General features: G+C 43.1%; 1 protein-coding gene across 2 annotated transcripts in view; it reads left to right on the top strand.

The window, feature by feature from the left end:
• Nucleotides 1–15,821: 15,821 nt before the first annotated feature.
• The window catches only part of LOC147658892 (F-box-like/WD repeat-containing protein TBL1XR1), a 294,359-nt gene continuing 285,688 nt past the window's right edge, over nt 15,822–24,492 (top strand). The window contains exons 1-2 of one of the 2 annotated variants that reach the window (XM_086952052.1): nt 15,822–16,121; nt 19,620–19,742. The gene's annotated coding sequence lies outside the window, so the exon portion shown is untranslated. The remainder of the gene's footprint in view (nt 16,122–19,619; nt 19,743–24,492) is intronic. The other variant, XM_086952053.1, reaches the window with a different exon arrangement.

Genomic DNA, 24,492 nt, shown 5'->3' with positions numbered 1-24,492 from the left:
AGTTCTGTAGGAGCACAGGCTCAGTCATTTCAAAGGGGTTTCCTTGCTGCTTCATGAAGTGAAGAGGGGTGTCAACATGTTCCTTAAAACTTTTCCCTCTCATTCCCACAAGTTTGTGGTAAGGAATCGTTTCACCGTGGTCCATTAATTTTGAAATTGTCTTCTCTCTGAAAACATTGCGAATTGAAACGACTTCATGGTAAATTAACTGCCATTGAGCTACATATTCACTTTTACTTGTCTGACCAACAATTCCCTTTGCGCTTTCTATCTTGAGCCAGAGCATTGAACCTTCCCTCTCTGTCTTTCAACACTAAATGCCTTTGGACAGAGTGAAGAAGCTAGAGGTGAAAAACCCATACCTCTACAGAAAATTAATCCAAATACCAAAACCCATATCTCAGGTGGTTTATGCAATCAAATTCACAATACACCCACCTGAAAGCTGTTGAGGGTTGTTGCTGGACTCGCGCTCTCCACGCTGACCTGCTGCTGGGCTGTGCTCCTTGCCGCTGCTCCTCGCCGCACCCGCTCCGGCTTGCTCGAGGGAGAGCTGAAGGCTGCGCACTGTGTCTGGGAGGCGCCAGGAAGGACAAACTCGCCGGCGCAAGCAGGGACTCAGAAGACCAGGAGTCCCTGCTTCCCCAGCCCTGTGAGCGGACGCGCCCACCTTCAGACACGCCCCGCCTGACCAGGAGTAAAAGGCGTGTGTGTGATCTACTTGCTGGGACCCACCTGAAAGCTGTTGAGGGTTGTTGCTGGACTCGCGCTCTCCACGCTGACCTGCTGCTGGGCTGTGCTCCTTGCCGCTGCTCCTCGCCGCACCCGCTCCGCGGGTGCCGCTTCGCGGCTTGCTCGAGGGAGAGGTGAAGGCTGCGCACTGTGTCTGGGAGGCGCCAGGAAGGACAAACTCGCTGGCGCTAAGCAGGGACTCAGAAGACCAGGAGTCCCTGCTTCCCCAGCCTTGTGAGCGGACGCGCCCACCTTCAGACACGCCCCGCCTGACCAGGAGTAAAAGGCGTGTGTGTGATCTACTTGCTGGGACCCACCTGAAAGCTGTTGAGGGTTGTTGCTGGACTCGCGCTCTCCACGCTGACCTGCTGCTGGGCTGTGCTCCTTGCCGCTGCTCCTCGCCGCACCCGCTCCGCGGGTGCCGCTTCGCGGCTTGCTCGAGGGAGAGGTGAAGGCTGCGCACTGTGTCTGGGAGGCGCCAGGAAGGACAAACTCGCCGGCGCTAAGCAGGGACTCAGAAGACCAGGAGTCCCTGCTTCCCCAGCCCTGTGAGCGGACGCGCCTACCTTCAGACACACCCCGCCTGACCAGGAGTAAAAGGCGTGTGTGTGATCTACTTGCTGGGACCCACCTGAAAGCTGTTGAGGGTTGTTGCTGGACTCGCGCTCTCCACGCTGACCTGCTGCTGGGCTGTGCTCCTTGCCGCTGCTCCTCACCGCACCCGCTCCGCGGGTGCCGCTTCGCGGCTTGCTCGAGGGAGAGGTGAAGGCTGCGCACTGTGTCTGGGAGGCGCCAGGAAGGACAAACTCGCCGGCGCTAAGCAGGGACTCAGAAGACCAGGAGTCCCTGCTTCCCCAGCCCTGTGAGCGGACGCGCCCACCTTCAGACACGCCCCGCCTGACCAGGAGTAAAAGGCGTGTGTGTGATCTACTTGCTGGGACCCACCTGAAAGCTGTTGAGGGTTGTTGCTGGACTCGCGCTCTCCACGCTGACCTGCTGCTGGGCTGTGCTCCTTGCCGCGATTCGTTTTGAACAGTACATAAATTGAGCCTGAAAAGAAAATGGCTTAGCGAATGGTAACTTATACATGGCATTGAAAAGCATCAACAAGCCTAATCTAACAAATCGCTATGTCCCGGGGGCTGTGCAGGGCTTCCACCCACTCCTCATCATCTATGTCCTCCACTCAAGTCCGTTAAAGCGGTCCCATCGGGTCTGGGGAGTTGTTCATTAATTTCTAGTTAATCACTGATATTCCTTTTTTCTGGGATGGGGTCGGCCAACAGTCTGTCCTCTAAGGGGAAAAAGTTGTGGAGATGGGTGCTGTCTCGGATATGCTTCTCGAGCATGTGTCCAAGCTGGAGATAGCAAAGTCTCTGCCTGTGGAGAGGTCAAACTCCTGGCTATGGGTCTCGAAGGGGTGCAGCTAACCATGTTTCCATACATCTTCCAAGTGTTCAATTCCTATCTTTGCCCACTGAGAAAACCCCTGCAGTCCAGATACCTCCCTTAGCTGGTCACTATGCCATAGTGGGGTCATAGCTGTCAATTTGGATTGCCATCCCAGATATCGATTGGCCTCTGTCTAACTTCTCACCGCTTTCTTGATGTGTATTGGTAACCCTATTTTCTTTTTGCGGGCATATTGGATGATTTAGTGATTACGAGCTTGCATAGCTGCTTTATCAACCCTATAGGCCGGCTCATTCCGATGTGTGTATACCCAGTCATGGATTATTAAGAGCTGTGAGGTCCAGTAGTAGTTTCTAATGTCTGGGATTGCCAGCCCTCAGTCATGGATGCCTCTTTGTAACTTGCTCAAGGCTATACATGATGTTGCCCCCACCACTATATTAATTTGAGTTTGTGAGAAATTTGTTTAAAGAAGATTTGTGAGACCTGAAATCGTGTGTTTTATAGGGCGTATAATAGTATAGGACTGGCCATCATCTTGTCTAGTGCAACTCTGGCCTTGAGCGACAGGGGGAGGGTGCGCAAATGTGTGACATCTGCTGTGACAGTGTAGTTGTGAGGTGAGATTTCGCTGTAGGAATAATTGCTGGTCCCTGGTGATATATATCCCTAGGTATTTAAAACCTTCGAGTGTTATTGGTGCTATGCAGCTTGACGGGAGTCTTGGTGGGGGTTCAGACAGGGGTAATGTAAATGATTTATCTCAATTTATTTTGTATCCCGCGTAGCTCCCGAATAGATAAAAACGTGCAGGAAGCCCGTGATGGAGGCATAAGTTCTGGAGAAGTAGAGGACTATATCGTCTGCATATAGGGAAATCGGTTCCAACCGTCAGACGAGGGAATGCCCCATATCAGCGGGTCTCCATGTATCCATATTGCCAGTTGCTCTAGAGCCAGAGCAAAGAGAAGGGCGACAATGGGCATCCCTGTCTGGTGCTTCTGCCCAACGCTATGACCCCACGGATCGCATTGTTGACCCGCACCCTGGCTAGAGAGGCCTGGTATAGAGTTTGACCCATGCTCAGAACTTTAAGCCAGAACCCCATATTGCTAAGATGGCAAATAGATATGGCCATTCTATACTATTAAAGGCCATTGTTGCGTCCAGTGCCATCAGTGCAGTTTGTTGAGTTGAGACCTCACTAGTCATGTGGAGGATCCCATACATACTGCGCAAGGTGAGTCTGATGCTCCTACGTGGCATGAAGCCCAACTGATCTACGTGTATAATGTCTGGGAGGACTGAAATAAATCTAGCCGCCAGGGAGTTCGCCTCCGCTGTAGGAGCCGCCGTCGTCCGGAGCCTTGCCCGTTTTTGGCTGACCACTATCGTGGCCGGTCGCCGGGTTTCAGGGAGGGATGCTCGGAACATTTCCAAACATTGTCCTGAGATTTTGTTTGAAAGCCCTTGTATAACTCTTATCGGCAGTCCGATGGGCCCAGAGTCTTTCTCGAACTGCAAGGATCCCAAGGCCGCTGCTATCTCCTCCTCTGTCAGTTCAGCTTCCAAGTTGTCCCTGGCCACTCCCGCCAGCGTCGGAACAGTGAATTCACTAAGGAGCTCATCACTGTCAGTGTACGTCCTCCTACGCCTGGGCTTATAAAGATTTGCATAGTATGAGGCGAAGGTGTTCGCGATCACGGTGCTTGTCGTCTGTAGGACGCCGTCCCGAACTCTGACTCCTGCCACCCAAGACCTGTCCCTCTCCCTCTTGTCCAGCCAAGCCAGTAGTTTGGATACCTTGTCTCTGACTTCGTAGTCTGCGCTGCGTGGCCAGAGCATGCGATCAGGCTTTTTCATCAGCCAGGTTTCTCAGGTCTTGTTACCTCAGTGCTAATCTGTGTCTGCGTTGCACTCCCTTGTCACCTCTTTCTCCAGCGTCAGGATGTCCAGCTATTGTATTGCATGCCATTTGTGTCTCCTTTTTCTTCCCTCCTATCAATGCCTAGGCCTGACCCTGTATCACTGTCTTAAAAGCCTCCAAGAGGGTGCACAGGGATTATACGGAGCCCTTATTTTCTTTAAATTATAACTCTGCCCCTGAGCTCAGTTCATCTTTGGTGTCTGTGTCTCTCATACACCAGGGCTCTAGTCTAGGGTAACTATTTGTGTGAACTGTCGGCCCCTTTAATGACACCCCCACTGGCGAATGATCCGATATGCCTCGCGCCGAGTGGTCCGTGCCTAAGAAGCTCCCCACTTGATTGTGTCGGGTTTAGAGGTAATCAATGCGGGAAAGGGACCCATGGGGCGCTGAATAGTATGTGTATTGTTTCAAGAGGGGTTCTGGATTCTCCACAGGTCTGTCAGGCCTAGTGCGGAGGCGAAGTCGGGGAGGCCCCCCCTCCCACCTATTTTCTTGCTGAACTCAAGCAGTCCATTTCGGGGTCCATCACTTCATTTACATCCCCCCTACCAGAAGAATCCTAGGAGGCAGTTCCGAAGCATTGAACTGTGGCAGGATAGTAATGTGCAGTTTGGGTGGGACGTAAAAACGGAACAGAGGTTTAAGGGTTGGCCCTCCCAGCTGCCAGATAAGGCTACATGACACCACGAAGTATCCGACTATATTTTCTTTGTTGTTAGTGGCACTGGTTTCTTAACCAGTATGCGTACCCCTTGGGAGTTGGATGTGAAATGAGAGTGAGATTCTAGTTTGTATCCGAATTGATCTAGGGCCTTGTAATGATTTCCCTTCTGGTGCATTTCTTGCATCAGTACAGTATCAGGGAGGTGGCTTTTAATGTGCTGCAGAACCTGGGTACATTTTATTTTGTACCCCAGTTCATTCACATTCCATGACAAAGTACGTAGCGTCGCTTGTTTAGAGGTTCCCATTAGTAATCGTCAATTCCCTCCCAACCCTCCGGGGTCAAGGCTCTGAGTTTTCTTACAATGCGTTTGCTGGTAGATTTATGAGCATGACTATTCAACAAAATGAAATAAACAATTAAAACTCCAATTATCCCCCCCCCCCCTCCCCCGAGTCAGAGAGAATCCCCCACCACCCCAACCTGCATGGGTTCCTGTAGCCCAAAACTGTGCATTAAAGAATTGTAGGGCAGTTCGCCGCCAACCCAGAGATTTCGAATGATGGTGAACCCACATTAATAGCATTCCTTAATTTGATCCAGTGGGGGCCACCAGCCCGCATGTTTTGGGGACCAGCACTTATTTTTCTGCATCAGAAAACAAGAGCTGGAAAATACAAAGCAGATAGACGGAGGAAGAGAAAGATGTAAAAACTGTTGCAACAGAAATAGGCAGGAACTTGCAAGTGTGAGATAAACAGGCAGGCGATATCTGGTAGTCGATTAAAAAGGCATGAGGTGGATTCAGGACTACGCAGCCTTGGTACATTCAGTGGCACCTGCTGCAAGCTTCTAAGCAAAGTCCTGGGCCCCTGCATTCTTTCTTTTACAATGTAAACACTAGTTACAAGATTGCCAAAACAGCAGTTTCATCCGTTGTGGTTTCTTCCTCCCAACTGGGACCGTTTTAAGGAGACACTAGACAACTTAAAATGCATTATTCTGTTCTGTGCAGCTACATTGGTATTTTCTCTACATCCAGTCCTTCACACTGCTACCCTTTTAAGCATTAAGGTGGATCTGTACAAATATGAAACATTATATATAGTACAGTTCGAGCAGCCCAGTGCAATATTTATTGATCAACTTGGAATGGTAATAAGAATAGTGTATTATTGGTTTTTGCTCCAAGATGGCCACCACATTGCTTCTAAACGTGGCAGCCATGTTAGAACTAGTACCATGGCAAGGTTTTTGCTCACTGCTATGTATAATTTTATTTTTATTGCAAGAATATGCTACCTTATATAGTCAGCAGGTTGTTTACTTTCTACTTTTAATTTAGCTTGCATATCTTACATATTTATTTTGAATTTGTGTATGTTTAATTTTGGTTTGGTAAGTGGGTGAATGCAAGAATCAATCAATCGATGTGTAAATGGGATGAGTAGCAGAGTGCATCTATCCGGAGTCCTTGAACACACCAGTGATGGAAGAGGCACTCTCGGTAATAAGCCATATCTCTTGGCATTTCCAATTCTTGGTTACTTTATTGATAGTGCACATATATTCAGCTCTTGCATTAAATCTCTTTATTAGCACCTGGACGCAGGAATACTGTAAATACAGTATTCTACTGCAGTCTTTCATAATAGCAGGGGCTCGGTTCTCCCTAACTCGAAGGACCCAGTCAGCCACTTTTGGTTCAGGAAACATTTATCCAAGCCTCCAAATAAAAACTCCCATCTATCCTGGTTCACCTTGGCATGTTCCACTAGCTTCAGTCTTTCCACAGAGAGATTAGTACACATGAACAACAAATACCGTAAAAATAACTTTTAAAAAACACGTTTTAGTTGGGCAAATTGATAACTTTCTTATGAGCAATTGTGCTCGGGACTAGGCTATTTATATCACTAAATAATTATGTAACAGCTTTGTGATGACAAAACTAGGCCACTCCGCACACTAGCTTATGCAGTCCAATTACGCAGCCAATCTAGCTCTCATGGGGCAAAAACACGTAACACTATTGCCTCTGTATCTTACACCCAGTGTTGCGCTAGATATTGTCTTCTTTTCCAAGTTTACCTTTGTGTGTGCATTACTGTAAAACACAATGACGTCACTATTGTTGTCAGGCAACAACTAGAAAATACTAATATATGAAAATAAAACATCTCCATGGAGTTGTGGATATAAATGCCATCATTGACAAGCCTTTGTTTTCATAGAGTTGAAGTGAACCTTAGAAATCTGCAGCTCCTAGGCCCAGATGTAGGTAAAATAGATTTACCGAATTTTAATTACCGAATTCTACCGATTGGGTAATTAAAAATCGGTAAATCTTTGGGGTGGATATGTAGGAACATCCAGATGTTCCTTTTACCGAATCGGTAAATATCTGTATTTACCGATTCGGTAAATACGACCGGTAATGCCCCATTCATTCCTATGGGCTTTGAAACCCATAGGAATGAATGGGGCATTACCGGTCGGTATTTACCGAATCGGTAAATACAGATTTTGACAAGGGTGCAGGGGGTGTCACTTTAACACCCTCTAGCACCCCCAAAAAAGATTCGGGGGCCATGTGGCAGGCATACCTGCCCTAAGGGCAGGTCTGCCTGTCATATGGCACAGGTGTGCATGCACACATGTGCATGCACACCGGAATCGGTATTTTACCATGAAGTTGGATTTCATGGTAAAATACCGATTCTGTAAGGCTTGTGGGACTCAGAAGAGTCCCACCTACATCTCATTGATACCGAATCGGTAAATTTACCGAATCTGTAAAATATGTGGCCCTACATACCATTTTGTGAATCTCGGTCGGTAACGGCCGAAAATACCGATTTTCGGCCGTTACCGACCTACATCCGGCCCCTAATGCCTACCTCCTATCAGTATTCTTTGCCAACCCATAAGCAAATCTTTACACTGTTTGTACTAAAAGAGAATTGAAATACGATCACCCCGTTTTCAGACTGAACTGCTTTATTACATTGTTCCTGCCATCAAAAGAAAACGGATATGCAATGGCTAAAGGTTAAAAAAGTTATCCTTTTTTACACAGCTTAGAGAATCTGCATTAGATTTTACTTCTTTACATCATTTCCTTTTGACCGTAGATGCCTTGCAGAGCTTTTCTTCACGACTGTATGATTGTCCTAGTGTATGATTTGGTGATTGCCAGTGCATACTTAGGGCCATTAAGGTATAGAGGTGCATGCACACAGGGGGGCACTACAAGTGCCCCCCTGCATGTACCCCATGGCGCACAGGCACAAGGGGGCACTCTGTGACCCCCTTTGTTTCTTCACCGCCAGACTTTTCATGTCGGTCACACTGCCATAAAAAGTCTGCCGAAGAGGAAACTCGTAATATGCTTGGCGGGCTGCAGCGGCTCAGTCAAGCATATTGTGACCTCAAGACCGCCGCACCACCGCTAGAGAGCTCTGATCCCTGGCATTTGCGGTGGACCCAGGGCAGCCCGATCACCCTGGTCATAATAGGCCGATAGGAAGTCTGTCACTGCCGTGCCCCTGCGTTTCCGGTTGTCTGTGGACCGCCAAACACTTAATGAGGCCCTTAAACTCCTTTTAGCCTAAAAGCAATGCTCACAAGTAAAAACTAAATGGTAAAATAATGGACCGCATATGCCTCTTATCCTTTTCATTATAATCAATGGGGTAACCCAACAAGAAATCCTTAGGACCTGGATATCAATTAGTCCGAAAAACAAGGGTCCTGGATCGCTTATTGTAATACTATTTGTTCAACTTAGAGCATTTGATTAGTCAGTTTGCGGTAACATGAAACCGATTTCACATAGAGATATAGGATTTGCAACAACCAATGGTTTCAAAAGGGCATGCATTTATTCAATTTAATTAACCAATGAATTAGAAAAAACTTGAAAAGACAAGTCCAAGATAAATAGATGAAAGGTTGCTCCAAATGGAACGTGCAAAGGGGGTGCTCTAGTGTAAAGAATTTTGAAAGGAAATTCAGAGGGGAATGGAGTTCCCAAAGAAAAATAAAGGGACATATATTTACAAAATTGTAGATGGGACTGCAAACAAACGTTTTTTTCTAACAAACAAGTTTGCCCCTTTACAGGACACCTGATGCTGTATTGGATTGGGGAAGCCCATTTCTGAACTGCCTTTTATTTGGCAGGTGCCTCCATCCCACAGCTTTCACCTGCTCACCCAAAAGCTTCCCTGTTTACCTGCCTTGGAAATGAATTCCATTTTGACAATTTAAAATTCCCATGTTCTGGTCAGGCATAGCTTTGTGACCGTCCCAAAACTGCCAGGTTATTTTATTAGCAGTGACTAGCTGTTAACTACCAGCGGTCGAAGTGCATTAAAAAAAATATGGAAACTATGATGCTGCACCCAATGGGGGCAGGGTGAGTGAGTGGGTGGTTTCAAATTCAAGGCAAAAAAAATGTTCTGTACCTTTTTGGGTCTTTCACCTTCAGGTATCTACATTTAAGGAAACAGATTCTATGAAAAATGTATTAAAGCTTTGACGATTAGTGGAAGTGCACTCTTGTACATTATGAAACCTATATTAGTTAATGCACTGCAGAGGTCTGTGTATGTAACCAGAAAGCCACAAAATTGAAACCTGGTTGGTGCAGTCGAGAATAGTGACTATGTTTAGATCTGAGATCTCAGTCTGTGACAGAAAGCACTGTGATTATGCAATTAATTTTTTAAGCTTGCATTACACAGATTCTAAGATTAGTTCCTACAAAATAGTTTAAGATAAATAAAATGCTTCCAAAATATAAATTTTAGTAATACCCAGATGTATGTAGTGATTTTTTTTTCATACCGGTCTTTTAAAAGCACACACTTCACAGCTCAGAATGCAGTGCCTTTCAAAAACAAGAAATCTGTGTCATCAGGAAGCTTTAAGTGATTCTGTTAATTAAAGCCAATACCAACTTCCAAGCAGCCTTACATTTGTAGGTTGACCAGCTGTGCACACCTAAATATGTTTTAGGAAGCAGGGACCCTGGCAAGAAGGCTTGTTTAGCCGCCTGACCTTCTCTTGCTTTCACAGCACAGGAAACTCACTTCCTTACACTTCCGCTGAAGCATTTCAACTATTGGAATTAACTGTCCCGGAAAGGTTGTCTTTTGACAAAAAGTAGGGGAATCATGTTTTCTTAGACTAAAAAACTATGAGTACTATGTGCCCCTCAGATCCTGCTCACTTTGACCAGTGTTCCCTACATTGGGTTCCCGCACATGATGGCATTTTTGTAATAGACCTTGCAGACAGACTAATCGAGCCTGATGTTCCCATGCTACCCAATATGAGACTGATAATTTATGAAGTTACCCGCCATGCACCTTCTTGCTTTGTGTGTCACTTAAGCAGCAGGACCAGACACAGCATCAAATTGTACATCCAGCATAAACATCTTTCCAATCCAGGACTTTGCTTAGGAACTGAGAAAAATGTAATCTTATTGAAGGGGAGGTTTGTTAAGGCCGGTCCAGACTGCCTGCTCCTATTTATGTATTCTCTTCAGCTCTAAAAGACACTCTGTATTTGGCAGTTGCGCTATCCTTTTAGGGCTGGGGTGACCTTCAAGAAAAAAAAATACGTTATTTGCATTCAATAGAACAGTGGTTTTCCTTTTTTTCTGTGTCCAAGGCAATTCTAATTACGGATTATACAGTGCTAACTCTATTGTAGTTCATTATGTGATTCTTGCTGTGCAGCAAGTAGCTTTGTCGTCTCAAGGTATGAGATGTGCAGCAGCAGGGCATACTGAGGCATAGGTTGGTGTCTTTGCAGCCTGGAGGACATGTCACAACGCATATCAGGTCTGCCGCTGCTAAGCTAAGCTTCAGATGCAGGGTAGCAGTGAACAGAAGACTACTTCAGATCCTGCAATGAGATGGGGAATAAGAAGAAAGCAGCCCTCCACCAGGAGAAGGCAGGCAGGTACTGCAGTCCCAAGATGGAGCTGCTTGGGGTTGGTAGCTGTGAAGTTAGTGTTTGTGGGAGTCAGTGAGGGTGGGTGGGTGTCTTCAGAAGGCACCACTGTGGAATCATGAAAAGCAAACATCTATGACTTTACCAACGGTTATGTAAACCTTTGACTTGATTATCCATAGTACTTTACTGTCACAGACTATAACCTCAAAGCATTCTAAATACATGTCAGTGTTCCCCAGTGCACCAACTAGGATTCAAATAAGTGACCTTCCCAGTGTAGTCCAACATCTAAAGGTAATCTCATTAACTAACTGAACTTTCTACCAGCATGATATATTTCCTAAAGATTCATTTAAGTTGCATTTAATTTAATGTGGGTGCATGATATTATGTATGTAGTTACCTGAAGATAACAGTTACTGAATATTTTCCACCTGAAAATAATGTTGAAGGTGTGGAAGCAGGAGGCGGCTACTGTGTTGACCTGACGCTTCATGGATAGATCGCTGTCTAGGATGATGCTGGGGGTGTGGTGGGTGGGAGTATGTGAGGGTCCGAGTGCTGTGGGCCACCATGTGTCTTCCAATGGGGAGGTGTTTCTTCCGAAGATTAGGATTTCTGTCTTGTCTGGGTTGTTTCAGGCAGCTGGATCTCATCCAGTTGGCGACGTTAGTCATGACGTTCTGAAAGTTGCATATGGTGGTGGCTGTGTCTTCTGTGAGGGAGAGGATGAATTGGGTGTCGTCAGCTTATGAGATGTTGAGTCCGTTTTATGCACTTTGACCATCGGCGTGGAAAAAGGCCTAAGAATGAATCTGTCCTCCACGCTCCTACTCTAAGTGAAGTCTGGGAAAGGGGTGGGGTGATTTGAAGTGTTGCCTCATGCCATGGAGCACCTGCAGGTTTGTGCTTCTACAGTATACTCTCCCTGGCAGAGGACAAACCCACCATTCTGACTGGTAAAGAGATTGGCCTATCTCTCAAGTTTCAAGAGTTCTGCAAAATAAAGTGTGAATAAATATTGCCTGAAACAACAAAAGAAGCAGCTGACGTGTCCCAGTTGCTGCGGTGGTACAAAACAACAGCTAATAAGTGAAAACAGTTGGCAGTCTTGAGCTGCTATCAAAAAGTGTTGTTTTCAAACAACAAACTGAAATTATCCAGGACTTCGACCGTTGTGCCCTTTCCCGGTTGATTTACAGGACACGATTTGCTGACTGACCAAAATAAATATTTTAGCAGCAATGGACTGAAGCGAACGGCTAAACAGCAAAGCACAACATGAACACCCCCTTCAAATGGCCACTTCGCTGATGCGAAGCAACAAGGTGTGAGTTCGTTTGGGTAGGTTTTTCTGATCTGTGCAAATACTGCATTTATTTGTAAAGAAAGCACTGATAATCAACAGATTTGACTTTTGTTTGGTTAAAAAAGCTGGGAAATGCCCCCCCCCCCTTTTTTTAGACATTTCTTGCAAAGTCATGAATGGGCCAACTGTTACACGTTGCCATATTTTTGTGTTATTCTAACATGACAATTACTGGTTTTGAGATCTGAAAGTTTTTACCTCTTTTTGGGTCATGACTGTTGTCAAATATGACATCATGTCTAGCACTGAAATGGGTTGCCTTTCAGATAAACAATATAATGAATTTCTAAGCAGCACATTGTGATCGAAAAATTACAGAAAATGTATTAAATGTTCGATTAATTAAAATCATTACAGTAACAGGAGTCCCACCCCACTTGTTCCCCAACTTCCAAAACTGCATGCCTACTCGGTGTAATTGCCTTCTAGAGTCCTGGTTGTTTTCTTTGCAGATGAGGCAATCTTCAATTGATATTGTGATACTTTGCGTACACTAAAATTATCCCACCGTAAAAGCAAATTTGTTAAGTCCCCGATTTAAATAATTTATTATTTTGTTTAACTATTTGTTCCCTCTACCTGATTTACGACCTTAACCTCAGCATTGAGGTGTAATGTGCTCTCCTTTTCGGCCCAGTACAGTTCCTCGACAGCCTACTGTAGCTTGTAAGTAAGGTTTTGGGTTCAAATGTTAATGTTCTTATGCCTACTTTCGATTTCCTAGTTTAAATACTTCATGTACGCTTGCTATCAGAACATTCTCAGAGATTGTAAAGTGCTTTGTGCAGGTAGAAAGGTTATAAAGTGCAAATACCCCATCCTATGCATAGCCACCAACTGTTACTCTTCTGTTTACATGGGTACACGGACTTATTGTCCTTGGGTTAGATTACATTGGCTCTTACTGGACGAGTGCTCTACCATGTCTGTATTGCGAATGTATTTCCTCACGCTGGATAGACATATGTGAACTATCATTAGTCTTCAACGCTCAGCATTTTGTTAATATACAATACCTGGTGACCTTGTACTGGTGCTGCATGCAGGTTATTAGTACATTATTTGGCCCATTTGTGGACTTTGTCCATGCCTCATTGTATTGTCCTATAGATTGAAGTGCTTTGTGCTGATTAATGCATGCAGTGTCTTAGCCCGTGCCCATATTATAAAGCCTGAGACTGCTTGTCAAGTGCCAGTCTGAATATCTGTGTGAACTTCACTAAAACTCTCTTTTAATATTATTATATTGGTTTCCTCAGTTTTGGTGGAACACGAGTCAGAGGCCTCCTTGCAAGTCCTCAAACACTTAGCCTTGAATATAGGGCTAAGCAACCGCTGGCTATCCTTAGCCGTGGTAGGACAGCAACACAACAGATTTAGCCAAGATTCCTTTCTGTAGGAGCATAACCTGCAGGAAACGTTTTCCCCCTTACATTCCCATGCTGGATTGAAGTCTGTTATTCTTAATACTGTGAGCTGCATAAAAACAATTTTCCTACGTGCCTGAACGGACAATGCTTCACGTAAATAGCGATGGGCTTTCCCCAGGGTATATGTTGTGTCCAGTGCCGCTGTGATCCATTTGTGCTGAAGTGATCGTATGTCTGCCACAACTTTTATCCATGCTGAGAACGGCATTAAGGGCCGGGGCAGGCTTTCAGCTTGTATCCTTATGCTGCCAATTGCTTGCTCCAGCTCAAGGTGCCAGGGTGAATGCTCCTCCTTGAAGATCGACCCCAAGTAGTGTTTGAGTGAGTGTTTTGGAGCTCTTAAGACTCTGATGTGCAACTTAATGAGATCCCCCTGTAACTTCAACTCAGGCCTCCCGAGGCCAAGATCCAGTCTTAGCCTTGCTCTTCTGGCTTGCCGCGAGGCTAGCATCACTAATTTATAGGCTTTGACCTATGCTGCTATTATAAAACTATCCAACTTGCCCATAAAGAACAAGTGGCCATAACTAATCGCTGGGATAAGTTTTGCTTTCAAGACTGTCTGTATTAGATCAGATGTTGGACTTAAGTTGTTGCCTCAATTAGCGGATGGCTCGGTCTGCCTTTGCCCTAAGGTGTTTTAGATGTGTGGCAGATCTTGCCTCCTCAGAGAAACAGACCTCCAAGGCTGTGGTTGTCCCAATTTGATAGTCCCCCAGCTGTTACTTGTTGTATCATATCTGGTTGCATTGACTGAAACGGGAAAAATACAAGTCGGGCGGCACACTGTGCTAAGCACACATTTTAGTTAACGTGTTTTTAAGCCACACTCTTAATTACATTGGCCACGCCCCTTTGAGAGACTCCCAGTTTTTTCATTCCACTTAAAGCTGAACTATCCCATATACAGACATGCCAACCCTCCCGTTTCAGGCGTGAGACTACCGATTTGAAGGCTAGTCTCCCGCCTCCCGATTCTTACAAGCAAAAACCCGATTCCTCTGGGTTTCAGCTGACAGGGCTTGGCATTGTGTAAAGTGCTAATTCTTCCAGCAAAGTGTGGAGATGCAGGGGCTCTCGAAGGGGTGAAAAACCAACACAGCGTCATTAACAAGGGAATCATCTTTTAAAGACCTACTAAGTACTGGGGGGAGGGGGGGTGCCACAGGGGGGTGGGGTGCATGCACTGCCAACAACCTGCCAGGCCAGTGCCCAACACTTGCATCACCCTCTCTGCCTGCCATTATGCTCAATGCTTCTGAAAGGTAAGAAAAAAACCTGCATTTGCGTTTCAAATGTCCAATCCTGCAGCAGCACCGTTCCAAAGCACATACATGCCAGTAACCCGATTCAAAGCACCATTCTCCCAATTTTTTTTTAATCTCCCACTTTGCTCTCCTGAAATGTTGGCATGTATGCATATAACATATTTTCACTTTATATGAACACACTTTCACGTTTATAGAGCGGTTCTATTTTTCATAAGAATGTATACCGTTTTGAAAAGCTGATTAAACGTCATGTATTTTTTTAAAACGTGAGTTTCCCATGCACTACACACAGAATTACGATCTGTTTACTAATTTCTGCTTGTTTTTGCTAATTTAATTTTCAATTTGGTATTCTATTCGAAATGGAGATTGACAATAGATTACTCTGTGCATTGCATGCCTGTTAGGTTCATGGTTTACGGCTGAAGTCGTCCAATTAAACACCTCTGAACTTGAGTCATTTATTTACAAACCTTATTTGTGACGCCCACGTTTATGCCAATTAATCATTATGGCATGGGCACTGAAAAACATACATCAACACCGAACTAGACAGATGGTCTGGATTCAGCATTGGCTATTTTCATCTAATGTTGGCTTGTTTAAAACTCGATGTTTGCGGCAGCACATTAGAGACAGGGCGGGCCATTGTTTTGTAAATGGCCGATAATCTTGGCGACAGCAGCGACCTTAGCTCCCGCGTCGCCGCGTCGCCGCGTCGCCAAGTTCACGGAGAGGAAATGAGGGACACGCATTGTTTATTGAAAGCAGCAGTGATAGCACCAGGCGCTAACAGCGACGATAGAATGCGCTGTTTACTCCTCTGGGGCCGGCAGCCAGGCGTGGCCCGCGCGCCTCCCCGCCGGAGGGTGTGTATCCAGGTCAGACAAAGCCCCAGCGTGGGGCCGTCATAGATGTAGAAAAAATACTAACCTTCCAACCTTGACCCACATGGCTTCTGTTGAACTAGCATCTACTTTTCTTTCTCGTCCCTTTTCTATGTCGGCAACCAGGCTACTCCTTTCAGTCTTTGATTGGTTTCACATTTCGCGCGAGGACGCTCAGGACCGGAAGTGCCCGTGCGTATCTGACGGCGCGACGCCACGCACCCGGAAGCGCGACAAGTGCTGGGTGCCGTGGAGCGTCTCCTTGTTTGAGGCTCGGGAGCTATTGTGTTGTGGGGGCTTGGCCGGCCGTTAGTGAAGGCCCTGCGGCCGGGAGGCTCTCAGTTCCGCCAGCAGCGATGAGCTCTTGAGAGCGGTGCCAGAGGAAGTGGAGCCGAGCCGAGAGAGCGGCCGCACGTGTGCTGTGTGCCCTAGACTTCACACCGGCGAGCTGCCAAGTATGTGTTGCTGCAGCTCACTAAATATTAATAAAAAAACACCATGTGGAAGGATAACAAATAAGCTCAGATTATCCCTAATTCCGCTCTAAATATTCTCACGTTTCCCTCTGCCTCCCCTCATGTAGTTTAAGTTCATCAACCTACTTTTGCCATACCGTGGTCCTTGTTAACCTCTGACCCATACAGCATCTAACACCTGAAGCACAGCAGTCTCTTGCAGCTTAAGCGTACCCCATTGTCATTACAACCAGTTTACACAATTAAGCATTTTCTAAGACCCTGGTCGCATTCTAGTATAAATCCACGCTACTCAACACATTTGTGTTTTGCCATTCACAGTCTTGATTTGGTGTCTTCTCGCTGCCACCATCGTTTATCTCATAGGATGTACTTGTTTAGAACACCATTAACTTACAGATTGAATAATGATAATCTTAATTTTCACTCCATTTAAGAGACTTCTCTTTGAAAGTGTAATGCATCAGTTTTCAGCACGAAATTGTTTACATTTTTTGCCCACTCTTATTGTAAGTAAAATTGTCATGTTCGTGTAGCAGTCCAATCCCACGATCCATCTAGTTTGCTTCAGTTGGAAAGTTAAATATCGGCCAAAATTTCTCTTGTGACTCACCATGAAGTTCTGGACCTTGAAAAACAGCGACATTATGGAAATGTTCGAAGAAAATCTAGGTTTTCCGAACGTTTCACTTTAAAGTGAGATATGAAATATGGCTAAGTCGGCCGTAAGCGAGGAAGCCAGATTCTGTTGCGTGTTTTTTTTTTTAAATTGTATTTACAAAAAGTGGATGCAGATTGTTCGGCTAGTCTTCTTTTTCCCCATGTTATTAACATTTGTACTTATTCCACGAAGACTTATCTTTCTTATACGGAGGCTGTTATTACATATGTTGGACTCTTGTTGCATACTTTACGTATTTATACTTTAAGCTTGTTTTGTTATGGCAGGCATGTGACAGCAACAACATGCGTTTTAAGACACTGTACCGTAAACCTTTAAAGGGACACTTAAAAAATGTCATGTCACCTTGAGTCGATTCAATTTTTTTTTTTTTTGCTTGACAGCACTTTCTTAGGGTTAGTGGAATTATGCGTCTGGGGGGCACCAATATATGCTGCAAAAAAAAGGCAAATGTGTTAGTATTCTTTTGTAACTTTTACATTACACAAGGTAAGACGGTATAGGCAAATATATCACACTAGTACCAGGTTAACAAACAAATACAGAAATAAGCTACTGAAAGATAACCAGTTAACCATTGCAAATAGTTTTACACTGCATGCAAGCACGTTGCAACATAATTTGTAACTGCTCATCCATTAGAGCTAGAAAATATTTTTGTTTAGCTATGCATATGCAGCAGGTGGTGGATTATGCAGTAAATATAATCTAACATGAGTCTTAAAAAAACAGCACAGTCAGATAATTGCAGCAGCCCTGCTCATAGGCCCATAATTGCCATTAGATTACCAAAACTAGAAGTTACCTCCTATGAAAAACTGTTGATTAAAAAGTCTAGTGTAATTAAAGTTCTTGCTCATGGCATGCCGGGCCACTTGGCAGTAGTGCTTCATATGTATAAATAATTTTCCGATACTACTGAAAGAAGCTTTTCTTCTGCTTAGGTTGCAGAACAGTAATTGTTGAACATGGCAAACTTGTAAAGATGACTGGAGTCTGTAAGTTATCTTGAAACTTGGATTATTACAGTCACACATATGATGTACAGATCTATGTAGTCAGCATGTTCTCTGGAATACCTGACCCCAACAACTGACAATGTTGGAACTCTTTTGTCGAACACCAGCTACATCACACTTTAGAGAGATAGAAAATAGGCATCATGACAAAGACATAGACTGATAAATTCACACCCAAGGCATACAGATCTCCCTTTTGCTGAACTAAAAATAAAACCAACCCCAGGCACTATGTTAATATGCAGACATGAATTCCCAGACCAAAAAATTCGATTGATCGTGACTTGCATTAAAATCCTGGTCACATGCCAGGATACGACAAATCAAAAGCTTTTTCAGATACTGCTGTCAGTGACACTTAACACAGGTTGAAGAAGAACCCGGTGTGTTGTTTAAAAGTTGAAGTAGGTCAGATGTTCTAAATGCATTATTTTCTGAAATAAATGTGGCTGGACTTATTCAAAGTGATCTTAATCTGCTTAGTGCACTACCATTAGCATGGACAAGTTAATATAGTACACTTTTAGTTTTTTCCCCTGCAAGTCTTTAGATTCAAAATAAAAATGTGTGTTAAAAGTATGGTCACATACCTTACAAAACTAAAAAGTATCAGCATTTATGTAGAACCGTGTACCATTAGTATGGCCCTGTTTTTAGGTTTCCATTAGTTGGTTGTGTATTGACTTTTGGTTGGTGCATGGTTATCTGTGATTAGTTTGTAGGAAGCTTAGTTGTGTAATGGCTAGAGGCCATATGTATGAACACATTTTCCCATAGACACAGAATGGGTAAAACCCTCTGATACATCTGGCCATAGGTTGATTAATAAAAGTTTGCCTAGTGCGGATCCTTGATATGTTAACCTGGTGATGTAGGTTACAGTAAAGTTTGCATTTTTAAACCAGTTAGCAGTATTTACACTTTGAATTTCTTAGAAACCACTGAATAGATTTACACGAAACATGATGATTTTGAGATATACCAAGACTTTGTCTTTTTGCTAAGAAAGCATAGATACATCTCAGATTGTGTTCTTTGATAGAACTAACATTCCACCCAAGTCTGCATCAAATGCGTTTGGCTTGCAATTGTGGCTAGATCCTCTTTTGAAAATGTATTTGTACAGATTCCTCAAATGGCGCTACCATTAGTAGGAATCTGAATGAAGTAAGCAGCTTAAACATAACTGCCCTGCTCCTTTAGTGCTCACCAGGCACAGGTCTTAACGAACCCTCACCCACATGCTAATCATGCAGAATGCTTCATCATCGTGTCCTAGCATGTGGGTGAGGCTTCTATAAGAACACATTCACTTTCTGTGCCTGGTGAGCACTAAGGAGCGCGAATGGTCACTGCTTGTTTTGGGAGCCACCCTCAACTTCTGGTTTATCTATATCCGTTTGATGAAACTGAGGGCAAGTCTTACAGAACTATTCCCCGCTCCTCCCATTGGTTTTGGTGGGGCTTAAACAGAACTACAGATGAACTATAGTCCATCTGTAATCTATATATTGTTTGGATGATTGTCATTTCTGTTAGAGGCATAACACCATGTAATCTCCTGGAGCACAGTTTTCCCCATGGCATGCTGAACGCAGGCAATTTAGATTTTCTTGAATTCTACCAAGGGGTTTTATTTGCTTGGGTTTACATGGTGTAGTGTTCTGTTTCTGCAGTGGCTTCACTAAAATGTATGTACCACTCCTCTGATCTGTGTTCTTTCAGATGCTCTGGTTCCTGCTTGTCTTAATCAAAAATTGTATTTGTTATTTTTAGGTATCATTCATTTCTGTGAGTTGCCCATGTGTTGACTCCGTAACACTGAAGATCCAGAAGTGTCTCGCTCGGCTACTTCATGATAGCGGGCTTGGAGCTGCATAAGAATTTCCCACAATTTAAGTAAGCAGAAATATTTTCTTTTTAAAGATGGTGTTTAATGTGATATTGAGTTACCCTTCTCTTAAATTAAACTATTTTTTGTGAGCCTTCTGTATGAAATTACAAACACTGAATTAAGTTTCTTTTAGCTAATGTCTTTGAAAAAGTACATTATTTATCTTAGCCAGAGTGTAGCTTGAGGATGTATTAATATTTGTGAATTATCATTTTGCTTGTTCATCTATCATGCTTAAGATTTTCTGCAAACAGACTGATAATGTTTTAAGAATCGCAGTTTTGGTTACATTTGTTACGATCGACAGTGTCCACTAATGTGGAAACTGGCAATAGAGATGAAGGGAATTTGAACCTTCTGTTGCTATGGTCATTGTGTTTAGCTGTGTATGCCCACCTCCGAAGAGGTAATCATACTCTAATTTATAAAACTGTTTTTGATGTATTTGGCATTTATATGAATACATATATAATATATGTTTTGGAATACAACCAATGTGAATCTACTCTTGGGTAGACCGTTTCCAGAATTGGTATCTGCTCCACTTTATTTCAAAGGATGATGAGATAGGGTAATATTGGCGGTCTTCGACAATTCACAGATACATTTAAGAAATTTGTTTGAATAGTGCTGCATCTCTAGAAAGGAACGCTATACTTGAAGTACAATCTTCCACCATCATTTAATGGTTTTGTGCTATGATGCATGACTTGTGGCATCCTTTGACTTTTGCCAATTGAGTTTCTCGGTTTCTATTCTGGAATCCTTTCTAACCAACCTGTCAATGCAGCATTAGTCTAATATGTGCTGAAACAGGCAAGATAGGAGTTGTATGTAATTCTGAAGTTCTCTTTGGAAATCGTAACTGTTTTTATTTTGAGCTTTGTAAAACAAACTGTCATAATTCAGTAGTTCCAAACCAGACTGTTTCCTTTTATTCCGCAAAACTCCCTATTAAAAAAAAGTTGGCAGCTTCTTTGAATTTCTATTTCCGAATTCTGAAAATGTGTGTGTGTGTGTATGTATGTGTGTATATATATATATATGTGTGTGTGTGTGTGTGATGAAGCTCCCTAGAGGAGTGAAACGCGTCGTGGATGGACACCGGTCCTATGATTTTAATTCAATAAAATCTTGAACTCTGCTATCCATTTGAGGATTTGTATTTTCTTTCTGAACCACTACGAGCTACAGAAACGGGGTTGGCTTGGAGGTTTGCACCTGGTTTTGTCTCCGCCGAGCAGTGGCGGAACAGGAACATTGCTTATATATATATATATATATATATATGTGTCCTGAAGAAGGTGCTTATCGCCAAAAACCGAAACGCCGCGTCGACACTTGTTCTCTCGAACAATTTTAATATGTTTGTGTAATCATTTTAAAAACTTTTTTGTATTATCCATATAGTAATGTGATTTATAATCTATGTATGTATGAATTTGTTGCCAATTGTTGAAACAACTGTATGAAGTACAATAAACCTATGTATGTTTTGTTTTTAAACAACAAACTTGTGAATATAGTTTTTTTGTAAATTGTGTATCCCTTGTTCTGTCAGGATTAATAATTCTTTGTATTGTCGAAACACTTATTTAATCTACTGCTAGTCCCTCTCATATTAGTAAGTTCACTTTGTGTGTGGCTGTCATATTTGCCAAAAAATAGGCGTATCTATAACATCAAACTTGTTGGATCATATTAGTGGTCCACTTGCTTTAGACAAAGGGACATCTTCTGTTTTTTACATAAAGTACATTAAGGACACCCAAGAGGGTTTAGATGAGAATGATCTTTTTAGCAATCCCAGTGCAATATCGAACCTTGACAAACTGACGATTAAAAAAATGTTGCTTGATCAGTTTGCCACATGTAGAGTAGGAGTGGAATCTTCCAAACGCTCAGTTAGTGCCCATTGTCTCATCAATAATCGTGATGGTATGGAACATTATTTGTATCTGATGCACAATGCCCAGAATCTTTTCTTAATGTCTCGTTTTAGGCTCAATTCATTACCAAATATTCTGGCTGATCCACCAGGTTTTATTTTAACAATTGAGCAGAAGGGTGCCTGCGGCCGCGACAATCGGTCTCCGCAGGACACCCTTCATTTTGTACTTTTATGTCCTTTTTATAGGACTCCTAGATGGAAATGTTTGGTAGATATCTTAAAACATGCGAAGTTCCGTCATGCTAAAGTTGCCCTGCTCTTTTTACAAAGAGCAAACGATATGCGCACTTTATGCTGTATTATGAATTTCATTAAAGTCTCAGTAAGGTTGAGAAACACAAGAGGACTGAATTAATCAATGTTTAAGATAAAATTTGTTTCTACCTTTTATCTGTAGAGGCGATTTTTAGATGGAGTTCAGATATTGTATTTAATTGTATTTTTAAAGTGTATATATGTGCTTTTATGTTTTTTAATCATTGAATAAAGATTTTCTGAACTGACTACTGGCCTTTCCAAAGGCATCCAGTTCTATCTTTTAAAAGAGTTGTGTGCTGTCTCTGTCCCGCTCTATATCTTAATATGTGCCAATGCCACATGAAGAATACTGAACTTAGTTTACAGGTTAATGGCTTCTCGTAGTGATGATAAAAATATATTCCAGACACTTAGTACAGCAACAGTTTTAATTCACAATAAAAAGAACAGGTTAGTTTCTACCCTAGTGCAGGTATTGACTGGAAGGAGAATTGCCCCTCATCACTGGGTATTTTTTAAAATTGATCAACTCTGAAATGGTCCTTATGTTTTGACTGAAAAGTATATGGACCCAGTGGCAACCATTGCTGGCTTACTTCTGAGGTTTTTTTTTGTTTCTGTAATTTAATCAGAACATTCTTTAAGGGTTTTTTTTCCCGGTGATAGGTGGTTTTTCACAAGTCGTATTTGGGACTAAGTTTGACTGCAGTCCTAAAAATATGTGCGGTCATGCATTCTCGACCAGTGCTCGTTTCCGGTCTAGGGAGGGCCTGGCTTGGCAGTTCGGGCTGGACTGTTCCCACAAGGAACAGAGTCCAGACTGATTTGCATATAACTGGGTCCACACTGTTGTATGGTGAGCAAAATTATGATGGATTTAAGGCAGATCTTTGTGACTGGGAGTAAATATTTGCATTGTCCAGCATTCCGTTCAACAATTGTTTATTTTGCATATGGTGTTTTCATACCCACAATGCATTTTTTCCAGAACAAACCGATGTAGTTATCAAAAATGGTAAAGGCTCCCAGAACAAAACACACTTCTCTTTTCAGACTGCTTATGACATTCAAGAGGTTCTCAAAATTATGGTCTCCATATCTCTCTACTTCTGGGCTCCAGACAGATGCAACAATTTATAGAAAATGTATAAGTATTTCAAAAACTATTGCCCTATTTGCGCCAAATCTCTAAGCCTTTTTTTCTGCAGTTAGCTCTCACTTTCAACCTGATGTGTAAATTTGTGCAGTAGGTTTATTAGTGCTCTTAAACAACAATTTCTGTATGATTTTTGATGAGAACCCCTAGTTTTATCCCCCTATATACATTGGCCCCAATTTTCCAACTGTTTTTTGATGGTCTTCTAACATAATCATTCTTTGGCAGTGTGACTCTTTTCTGTATTCACATTACCACTGTGGGCTGTAGTAGACATTGTGTACCTATCCGCTATCATCATTCACCTCTGACCTGTAATTTAAGGTATGGTGACTGTTATTCGGGTGATAAATCATACAGTATTGCTAATCTTGCCTTGATCAGTGCATCTATAGCTGTCGTGTATTGCCAATGTAGAAGAATTCCACATTGAAAAAAAACATTTTACATAATTTCTGGCAACCCTGCCTGATGCACCGAAGTGATCACTGTCTGTAATCTTGCATGGTGGCCACTACTTTTGCATGACTTGCTCGTTATTACAGCACTAATAATAGTAGCTCAGGACGATTTATACTGAACATAAGTAGCTCTTATTACAGAAATGCTTAGTATATTGTCTTCGGAGAGGTGTATTGTTTATGAAGTGCTTCTGTGAGATCTGAGGTCCCACTGTTTGGTGCCTCTGAGCTGTGTTGGGTGGATGTGCATTGTTCTGAAGGACGATTTTAATAAAATAATCCTTATATGGCATTCAAAGAACCAGTTGCATCCATGTGGCTCGGAACTCCTAAGTACAGCTTCAGTAACTGTGCCCATTTGTTTGTGTTTTTGTGTGTGTGCTAGTGGGCTCCTTGATATCAAACAATGTGTAATATATGTGCGTGGTTTTAATGGTGGGTAGGCCGGATAGTGCTTAGTTGTGAGTTTGCTTTTATTGCTAAGCATCTTTACTACGAACTCAGCGATACCCACCTACTTGATGTATTCTCACCATGTTGCAGACATGATAGATTTTCCTGCCTAATGTTTCCTGTTGGATGCAGGTATACGGATGTTCTGCCTACCCTCCGTTCCTTCGTGACTCATGTATTTTTTGTTGTTGTGGATTTTTATTGATTTTAACAAGAAAACATCATTGACATTTACATGACCAGTCAAGTCAATCCAACACTGACATTACTAAATGGCAATAATCGGGGTGGCATGAGCGGAGTGCATGGAAAAAAGACTCGGCTAGGAAACATTGAAGTATACCTTGTTGGCCGGTTTGCCGCTTTGGTTTGGGACTAAATGGGGAAGGGAAAGAAGGAGAAGATGTTAGATGCGGGGAAGGAAGAGGGGTTGGGCAGGATGGAGGAAAAGAGATGCGGAGGGCTAAGGTGCCTTG

The sequence above is a fragment of the Lissotriton vulgaris genome, unplaced genomic scaffold, assembly GCF_964263255.1.
Source record: "Lissotriton vulgaris unplaced genomic scaffold, aLisVul1.2 SCAFFOLD_2398, whole genome shotgun sequence".
In the NCBI taxonomy this organism is placed as follows: domain Eukaryota; kingdom Metazoa; phylum Chordata; class Amphibia; order Caudata; family Salamandridae; genus Lissotriton; species Lissotriton vulgaris.
This window is presented reverse-complemented; position numbering and strand designations above follow the sequence as displayed.